Genomic DNA, 10,334 nt, shown 5'->3' with positions numbered 1-10,334 from the left:
AGGCACTGCTGGGAGTTGAACCCAGGATCTCCTGCTGACTAAACAGATGCTTTAACCAACTAAGCCACAGCGCCAAGTGATGATCTTACGGGTCCACCTCCTCACATTAATATCTGTAAACAATTTTACAACACCAAGTTATCGTCCAGCAATTTTATTTTAAATTCACAAGCTTTCGGAGGCTACCTCCTTCGTCAGGTGAACGATGAGGAAGCCTCCGAAAGCTTGTGAATTTAAAATAAAATTGCTGGACTATAACTTGGTGTTGTAAAATTGTTTACAATTGTCAACCCCAGTCCATCACCGGCATCTCCACAACATTAATATCTATCAGCGACACTTCACGTTTGGGGGTTCAGGCCGTTTTATCTTTGTCTGTTTCGCTTGTCCGTTCACCTGTGCATTTCGATGTTGCCTGCATTTCTCGCTTTGTTTATCTTTGTGTATCCATCAGTGCGGTGATACACGGATGATTATGTGTGATTGTATTTGTTACATTAAATAGATGAGGGCTTCAGACAATTCTCGCTCTGACATTGGAGAACTATTGAGCCGAACTTTACAGCGAAGTGTTGTTTATTGTGGTGCTGAAACTAAAAAATCGTAAGAGGAGCAAAAAGGGAAAAGGAGAAAAACGTGTGAGGGAAAATGAGGACAACTCTCAAGGTTTTTACAAGTATATTCAGAGAGAGAAGGGAGGCTTAGAGTAGTGTGGGCCCCTTAAAGACAGATGGAGGTGAAATGGTAAGTGAAAATCAGGAAATGGCAGAGTTGCTAAATTTTTACTTTGCATCGGTCGTCACGGAAAAGGATGAGGCTAACATACCAGAGACACGAGGAAAACTGTTAATAAATCAAGGGGTTTCGTACAAGTAAAATAATGGCAATGGAGAAAATAATTAGACTAAAGATAGACAAATCTCCAGGACCTGATTGTTACCACCCCAGGGGATTAAAAGGAACAGGTGAGGAAATTGTACATGCTTCAGTCATGATCGATCAAAACTTTCCTGAGTTAGGAATTTTTATTTAACGAAGCGCATCTTGATTGGAGGCTTCTGTTTGAGAAAGATCTCGAAGTGATAATTGAGAGACCGAAAATGAAGCTGTTTGGCAGGAGCGCTGATGCTGTCGGTTGTTCGCTGCTCTCGTGTTGCACAATTGTTAAGAATGCGTTACTAATTTACAGCAGTATGGGCTCCAGATATGACCAGGTTGTGAGTTCGAGCGTCTTTTAAAACAATCAAACCTTTTACTCCGAACATTTTGACCGGAGTTCAAAGTACAACTGGTATGTTCCATAATGCACCTACTTCATAGTGTTCCCATGTGGGCACTTGTGTTCCTCTGGCCTCCCGTCTTTCAATAGCAAGTGCCAGATTACTTGTTCATCGGGGGAGAGGGGGCTTTTAGCGGCAGCTCATATGGCAAAGGGGCCGGTACGAGATCATTAAATCTAAAGAACCAAACAAACAATTCTTATTTTCGTCAAGCCGATATTCATCGGTTGGAAGTTTCTTGTGGGGAAAATTTGGAAGGGAAATATGCTGCCTGGTGTCACTGTGCAACGGAAGAAATTATTCAGCTTACAGATGTTAATACGCTGAAAGTTCGTGAGGCCTTTTCCAGCTCCCGTGTGGGACAAGTTCAGCTTTTGAGCCGCTGGGTAAAGTGTGATTTTAATTGCTGCTAACGAATGACAAGACATTTAGCACAAACAAGAAGAATTGTAAACTCACGAGTTCACTGTCCATGTTTCTTACATCATGTTCAACAGGAACAAGGATTCTCCTCAACACGTTTCTGAGAATTTTATCCAACGGACCTCACCCTTGTTCGACGGCTGCAGGGATAATTCAGACACCTCTCATGAATATATACGATGGGAGCTTATGTAGTATCGAGCCTGGGTAGCTCAGTCGGTAGAGTATCATACTTTTAAAGTGGGTAGTGAGCTGAAGATCCAGCGTTTAACTCCCTGTCCAGGCTCCAAATTTCGAAACAGCTGGCAAGCTGTGTCTTTTCAGCGGGACCTGCGATGTGTTGTCAAAGTTTCGGTGGCATCTTGTTTCCCAGGGATGGGCAGTAATGCGCTGTCTGAGGCGGTTCCCGATCAGGAATTCAACTTTACTGTATTTGTTCACTGTATTAATTTCGCAAAACTCATTAAACCCTAAAAAAGATGAATACTTGTTTAAATCGCCATTGATCAACCAGTAACTTTCTGTTTCCGGCTGAAAGAAGTGATAACTTTTTTTATGCGCTCATTCACCAGGGCGAATTGAGGGAGTTCAGAGGGGAAGTGAAAAAGGAAATGAGAGGCAAAGAGAAATATTTCTATAGACTGACGGCCAACATAAAAGTGAATCCAAATGTCTTCGACAGGCATGTGAACAGTAAACGGGTAGTAAGGGGAGTGGTGAGGCCGATTAAGGAGATCTACTCATGGAGGCAGAGGGGATGGCCTAGGTACCAAATGAGTACTTTGCATCTGTCTTTACCAAGGAAGAAGATGCTGCCAGAGTCTCAGCAAAGGAAGTTATAGTTGAGATACTGGATGGTCTAAAAATTGAAAAAGAAGAGGCACTTGAACGGCTGGCTGGACCTAAAGTAGATAAACCACCAGATCCGGATGGGATGCATGCTGGTTTGCTGAGGGAAGTAAGGGTGGAAATTGCGGAGGTACTGGCCATAATCTACCAACATACTTAGATATGTGGGTGGTGCCAGAGGACTGGAGAATTGCAGAGGTTACACCCTTGTTCAAAAAACTGTACGGATAAACCCAGCAATTATAGGCCAGACAGTTTCACCTCAGTGGTGTAGAAACTTTTAGAAACGATAATCCGGGACAGAATTAACAGTCACTTGGACGAGGGTGGACTGATTAGGGAAAGCCAGCACGGATTTTATCAAGGCAAATCGTGGTTCACTAACCTGTAAGAGTTTTTTGATGAGGTAACAGAGCGGATAGATGAGGGCAATTCAGTTGATGTGGTGTATATGGACTTTCAAAAGGTGTTTTATAAAGTGCCGCATGGTAGGCTTATCATCAAGATTGCGGCACATGGAATAAAGGGGGCAGTAACAACATGAATGCATAATTGACTAAGAGCACGAAACAGAGATTACTGGTGAACGGTTGTTTTGCGAACTGGAGAGCGTTGTACAGTGGTGTTCCCCAGGGATCAGTGCTGGGACCACTGCTTTTCTTGATATATGTTAATGACTTGGACCAGAGTGCACAGGGCACAATTTCAAAATGTGCAGATGAAACAAACCTTGGAAGGGTAGTAAACAGTGTTAAGGACAGTGATAGACTTCAAAGGACATGGACAGGCTGGTGGCATGGGCGGAGACGTGGCAGATGAAATTTAACGCAGAAAAATGCGAAGTGATACATTTCGGTTGGAAGAACGAGGAGAGGCAATATCAACTCCAGGGCACAAATGTGAAAGCGATCCAGGAACAAAGAGAGGTTTATGTGTACAAATAGTTGAATGTGGCAGGGCAGGTTGAGAAAGCGGTTAAAAAGCATTCGGGGTCCTGGGCTTTACAAATAGATGCATAGAGTGCAAAAGTATAGAAGTCAGGATGAAACATTATAACACACTGGTTCGAACACAACTGAAGTATTGTGTCCGGTTCGGGACACCGCACTTCAGGAAAGATGTGAAGGCCTTGGAGGGGGTGCAGAAAAAAATTACCAGCATAATTGCAGGGATGAGGGACTTTAGTTACGTGGATAGACTGGAGAATCTGAGGTTGTTCTCCTCGGAACAGAAACGGTTTTGTAGAGATTTGATAGAGGTATTCAAAATCATGAAGGATCTGGGCATGGAAGATGGAGAGAAACTGTTCCCATTGGCGGAAGGGTCAAGAACCAAAGGACATCGGTTTCAGGTGATTGGCAAAATAACCAAAGGTGACATGAGGAAAAACTTCTTCACACAGCTAGAGGCTCGGATCTGGAATGCACTGCCCGATGGTGTGATGGAGGCAGATTCAATCATGGCCATCAAAGGGGACCTGGATAAGTACTTGAAAGGAAAAAAAAATGCAGGGCTTCGGGGAAAGGCGGGGGAGTGTTTCTAGCTGGATTGCTCTTGCAGAGCGCTAGCACGGACTCGATGGGCCGAATGGCCTCTTTCCGTGCTGCAACCTTTCTATGATTCAACTCAATGTGCATGAGGCGATGCAAAGGGAACAGAGCGTGCCGCAAATCGACACACCTCTCAGTATCCTCCCAAGCAATGTAGTTTAAGAGCAAATAATTCTGAAACGTCTTCCTTGATAACTCAAGTCGTACACTCGAAACCAATTTGGTAAAGGGAGACTAATATTGGTGATTGGAAATATTTGGTGTGCAACTTGATATTGCTGGACACCGGAGCAGAAAACGAGATTGGATGCACAGACCTGGTCTGAAAGGATGGCCGATCGGCTGTGGGAGGCAACGAACTTTTACACTGGCTGCAAAGCTGAAGTAACAGCGGCTCGTTGGTCTACGGGTATGATTCTCGCTTAGGGCGTTTCATTGAGTGATATGCGAGAGATCCCGGGTTCAAATCTCGGACGAGCCCTCCTTTTAGTGAAAAGTCACCAATTAGCTTCTGACATGTTTTCAGTGTTGTTGTTGGTGGAACTGAATTTTGTCCAGAGGATGTTTGAGCTCCAGTGGACTCAATGCCGGAGTCTCGTCGGCGCAACACACGTGAAGGAAATAAAATGTCTCAACATGATGAGGAGTTTGAAGCTAAATTTGGATTTTTTTTCCAATTCAGGCGGATATTAGATGACGGGATAGAAAGCCACATATCCAAGTTTGCCGATGACACCAAGATGGGCAGCATTTTCAGCAGTGCAGATGGAAACATAAAATTACAGAGAGGTATTAATATAATAAATGAATGGGTAAAATTGTGGCAAATCGATATCAATTTAGTCAAGTGTGAGGTCATCCACTTTGGACCAAAACGGATAGATCAGAATACTTTGTAAATGGTGAAAAGCTCGAAACAGTGGAGGTCCAAAAAGACTGATGTGTCCATCTACATACATCATTAAAATGTCATTGACAGGTACAAAAAATAATCAAAAATGTTAATGGAATGTTGGTCTTTATATCTAGAGGACGAGAATACAACGGGCTAGGCATTATGCGACAGCTATACAAAGCCCTGGTTAGACCACACCTGAAGTAATGTATTCAGTTCTGGGTAACGCACCTTAGGAAGAATATATTGGCTGTGGAGTGAGTGCAGCGTCGATTTACTAGAATGTTACCTGGACCCCAAGGGTTAAAATACGCGGAGAGATTACACAAACTCGGGTTTACCTCGAATTTAGTCGATTAAGGGCTGATTTGATCGAACTTTTCAAAATATTAAGGGGAACTGATGGAGTAGATAGACAAAAACTATTTCCGCCGGTTGGGATGTCTAGGACGAGGGGACATCGCCTGAACATTAGGGTCAGGACTTTCAGGAGTGAAGTTGGGAAACACCTCTGCAAGCAAAGGGAGGTAGAAGTTTGGAACTCTCTTCCACAAACGGCAGTTGATGCGAGCTCAATTGTTAATTTTAAACCTGAGATTGATCGATTTTTGTTAACTGAAGTTATTAAGCGATCCGGGGCTGAAGCGATTATATGGAGTTCGGTCATATATCAGCCATGATCTGTTTGAATTGCGGAACAGGCTCGAGGGGCGAAATGGCATACTTATATTCCTCAGCTCCTCATTGGTGAGAATGATTCTGCATTGGCCGGAAATCGAACCAAAGTCTCCCGCATAAGAGGTCAGAATTCGACCCCTGAACCTCCAATGCGCGCGTTCTTAATAGCGGCAAGTGTCCATTTGGAATCCGATCTGAACGAACATGCCGTTTACAGCTGCGGTGGCCGAGTGTTTAAAGCGTTGGACTCAAAATTCAATTGAGGTTTTCCTGCGCAGTGTTGAATTCTGCTCGCAGAGCCACTGTTCAAAGATCACTTCAGTGCTGAAATAGATTAACTTGGAGTTAATTGACCGCATTTATCTCTCTCCCAGAATGAGAGATTCTACAGCGTGGCCGGTGCTTTTAATTAGTGTCAGATCTTCTCTTGAAAGACTTCAAGACCCGAGAAGGAATCTCTCCCAACCTGTAACTTAAATTCTGCTAGTTTGCAAAACCTGACATTTATACTCTTTATTTTCTTTGCCTGCATCTCTCTATCTCTCCCTGTCTCTGTCTCTTGTCTCTCTGTGTTGTCCCCGATGGACTTCTCAGGTTTCCTTGAATGGCGAGAGCTGATCTAACCGGCAACAATAGCAGAAAAGGGTAAAGGATAAAAAGACTGAGACAGTAGGAAAAGGAAAGGTGCAACCCAGCTGATAAATTCGTAGCTAATGTCTCCACATTCATGGCTCTTCGCTCTCACAGTGAATGAAAGCAGCAATTTGAGGAAAGTTTACTTATGGTGGAGTGTAAACAACAATGTCGTTTCAGAGTAATTCATTCTGTAAAGTGTTACTTGATAATACAAGTCGTCCATTCAAAAGGAATTTGATATTGTTGATATGATATAATTGGTGTAGAACCTGACATTTTTCGACATCGTATATCGTACAAGAAAGCGGGATTGTATGGACAGAGCGTTCTGAAAGGATGGCGGATCGGCTGCGTTGCAGTAAAATTTTACAGTGGCTGCACGGCTCTGTTGCCAGTTGGTCTTCGGGTCTGATTCTCGGTCAGGGAGTTTCACTGGTTCAAAACCCGTTGAGCCCCGTTGTGTCCCCATTTTCAGTCAAAGATCACCAATTGGCTTCTCATTTCCTTTCAGTGGTGCAGAAGGCAGGTTTGACTTATCTCCAGCAGAGAATGTTTGAGCACCAGAGGACAGAATGCAGAGTGTTTGTCCACGCAACACACGGAGACGAAATGAAGATAATCTTTCAAGAAGTTGTACAGATTGAAGCCGGCACATGAATTTATCCCAATTCAGGCGATCTCAAGGGCACAGAATACAAAAGGTAAAGGATGCTGCATTGTCCTGGAAACAAACTCATGGTTTACCGCCGGCAGGCAAGGGTTCCACACTGAAGCACCAATGCACACACGGCTGCAGACTGCACGTGTAGCGTTGGATACATGTCTGGAACATGCAGTCTGGCAGAATTCCTGTGACTGAATAAGTAGGTCAAACATGGACTTGAAATTCACGGGGGGTTCAAAACCAGTTCATACTGCTACTGTAAACAATGGTTAAATAAATAAGAGCTGTAATTACCAAGCAGTGCTTGTTTCTCCCAGAAATAACAATATTATCCAGCCATATGTCCACCTCCAAGATTTAATATAAGATATGTGATTTGAGAACCTCTTATTCACTCACTCACCTGATGAAGGGGACAATCTCCGAAAGCTTGTGATTTTAAAATCAAATTGTTGGACTATAACCTGGTCTTGTAAGATTCCTTACAAGATTTCACGACATGCCTTTAAGCTGCACCTTAAATTCTGTTCAATCACAGAATTTGGAGATTGATACTATTTTTCTTTGCATGTATCTCTCTATCTCTGTCTGCGTTTCTTTTCTCTCTGTGTTTCCCCCTGATGGACTTATCCGGCTTCTTTGAACAGCCAGGTCTGGAAACCCAGGCGTTCCAGAAGGGTTTCTGGAACGCCCGGGTTTCCAGAATGTCAGATCTTCAGTCCATTTGTTGGATTTCGACGGGATGAGCTTTGCGATTTTCGTCTCCGTTTTTGGAAAATATGAACCCAGATGGGTTTTCACCTCCTCGGGTCCCGTCAACTTCTGGTAATGGGAATGAACCCGATCTCGCACTCGGTCTTAATATCTGTATTCTCATTGCTTAAGAATCAAATTACGGGGTTACAGTTATTTTGAGGACACATTTTAGAAATTAACACATAACAGACTTATTCGAAAACTAGAAGCACGTGGGATTAAAGGACCGGTGGTAACGTGAGCACGTAATTAGCTAAAGGATCGGAGGCAGAGAGCAGTGGTGAACGGATGTTTTTCTGACTGGAGAGAAATATGCAGTGGGATCCCCCAGGGGTCGGTATGAGGACTATTGCTTTTCTTGTTATATATACATGACTTGGATGTAGGAATAGGGAGTACAGTTTCGAAGTTTGCGGATGATACAAAACTTGGCAACGTAGAAAATAGTGAGGAAGATAGCAGCAGACTTCAGGAGAACACAGACAGACTGGTGAAATGGGCAGTCACGTGACAGATTTAACGCCGATCAGTGTGAAGTGATGCACTTTTGGAAGAAGAACAAGAAGAGGCAGTATAATCTCAATGGAACAATTTATGGGGGGTTCCAAGAGCAGAGGGACCTGGGGGTTCATATTCACAAAACAGGGCAAGTTGATAAGGTAGTTAAAAAAGCGTATGGGATATTTGGCTTTGTAAATGGGGGCATTGAATTTAAATACAAGGAAGTCACACTAAACCTTTACAAATCACTGGTTAGGCCTCAGCTGGAATGTCTTGTACACTTCTGGGCACCATACTATACGAAGGATGAAAAGGGATTGAAGAGGATTCAGAGCAGGTTGACCTGGATGATACCAGTGATGAGGGACTTCAGTTATGTGGAGAGATTGGAGAAGCTGGGATTATTCTCCTTACAGCAGAGAAGGTTAACGGGAGACATAATAGAGATATTCAAAATAATGAGGGGTTTTGAAATAGCAAGTAGGGAGAAACTGTTTCCTCTGGCAAGTGGGTCGGTAACCAGAGATCACAGATTTAAAATATTTGCAAAATAACTAGAGAGGAATTTAAGAGATTTTTTTTTCACACAGAGGGTTTGTTAAGATCAGGAACGCACTTCCTGAAACGGTGGTGGAAGCAGATTCCACAGGATCATTCAAAAGGCAATTGGACATGTACTTGAGGAGGACTAATTTGCAGGGTTATGGGGAAAATCTGGGGTGTGGGTCGAATTTGAACAGGTCTTCGAAAAATAGCCGGCACAGGTACGATGGCCGAATGGCCTCCTTCTATGCTGTAAGATTCTATGATTCTATGATGACCTTCTGAATCGTTGGAATTGATAATTTTCAGTGTTGTGCAGCAAAGAAAATTATAACCATGATATTTGGATTCACCATTCCCTTATGAATATCGCAGATTATAATGTCCAGGCGGGGTGGGACTGAATGGGGGACAGAGTGCGGTGATTGGAATGGAAGCCCAGCAGAATGAACTTGATCTCAACAGCAGGCGGTGAACCTTCTTCTCCAGAGAGGATCGTCATTTCAGTTCAGAAGGAAAAAGGTATCAAGAAAATCGGGTGAAACAGATACGGTATGATCCGGGACTGACAGCACATCCCTTTTGAACAGACACAGACACTGAATGATATGGGACTGACAGCACATCCCTTTTAAACAGGCACAGACACGGAATGATCCGGGACTGACAGCACATCCATTTAAACCGACACAGGCACGGAATGATCCGGGACTGACAGCACATCCCTTTTGAACAGACGCAGACACGGAATGATCCGGGACTTACAGCACATCCCTTTTGAACAGACACAGACACGGAATGATCCGGACATAAATCATAATTATGGTACGTAAGTTTCTCTTGCAGAAACCTCCGTTGGCCGTTTCGAGAAGGAAGGGACCTGACCTTCTGGATGGACTGAATGAAACAATACTGAACACAACATCGACGAGAATGGGATTCGAACCCACGCGTGCAGAGCACAATGGATCAGCAGTCCATCGCCTTAACCACTCGGCCACCTCGTCGCATGAACAAACTTGCACAAGCTCCTTTATTCAAAATGGAAATACTGGCTATGTTGCCAAACTGAAATAAAAACAATAAATGCTGGACATCCTCAGCAAGTCAGGCAGAATCTTTAGATATAGAAACAGAGTTAATTTTTCATGTAGGTGACTATCACATGAGTAATCTATTACAATCCTGACTTGCGCCGTGCAGATGGTGGGACGGCTTTGGGGAGTCAGGAGGTGAGTAACTCGGCGCAGAATATCCAATCTCTGACCTGCTCTTGTCGCCACAGTATTGATATGGCTGGTCCAGTTAACTTTCTGGTTCATGGTGATCACCAGGATGTTGATGGTGGGTGATTCCTGGAAAGATTCCATGAATGAGGGGCTTTAGTTTCATGGATAGACTGGAGAAGCTGGGGTTGTTCTCCTTGGAATAGAGACGGTTGCGAGGTGATTTAATGGAGGTATTCAAAATCATGAAGGATCTGGACAGAGTCGATAGAGAGAAACTGTTCCCATTGGCGGAAGGGTCAATGACCAGAGGACATAGATTGAAGGTGTTTG

General features: G+C 43.7%; 2 non-coding genes across 2 annotated transcripts; both read right to left on the bottom strand.

The window, feature by feature from the left end:
• Positions 1–74, bottom strand: trnat-agu (transfer RNA threonine (anticodon AGU)). The gene has a single exon. It is a non-coding gene; the product is annotated as a tRNA-Thr (tRNA).
• Positions 75–9,700: 9,626 nt separating this feature from the next.
• trnas-gcu (transfer RNA serine (anticodon GCU)) lies at positions 9,701–9,782 on the bottom strand. Its single transcript has one exon. It is a non-coding gene; the product is annotated as a tRNA-Ser (tRNA).
• Positions 9,783–10,334: the final 552 nt, after the last annotated feature.

The sequence above is a fragment of the Heptranchias perlo genome, chromosome 20 (assembly GCF_035084215.1).
Source record: "Heptranchias perlo isolate sHepPer1 chromosome 20, sHepPer1.hap1, whole genome shotgun sequence".
Classification (NCBI taxonomy): Eukaryota; Metazoa; Chordata; class Chondrichthyes; order Hexanchiformes; family Hexanchidae; genus Heptranchias; species Heptranchias perlo.
The sequence above is the reverse complement of the archived record's forward strand: the minus strand, read 5'-3'. Positions and strand labels throughout refer to the sequence as shown.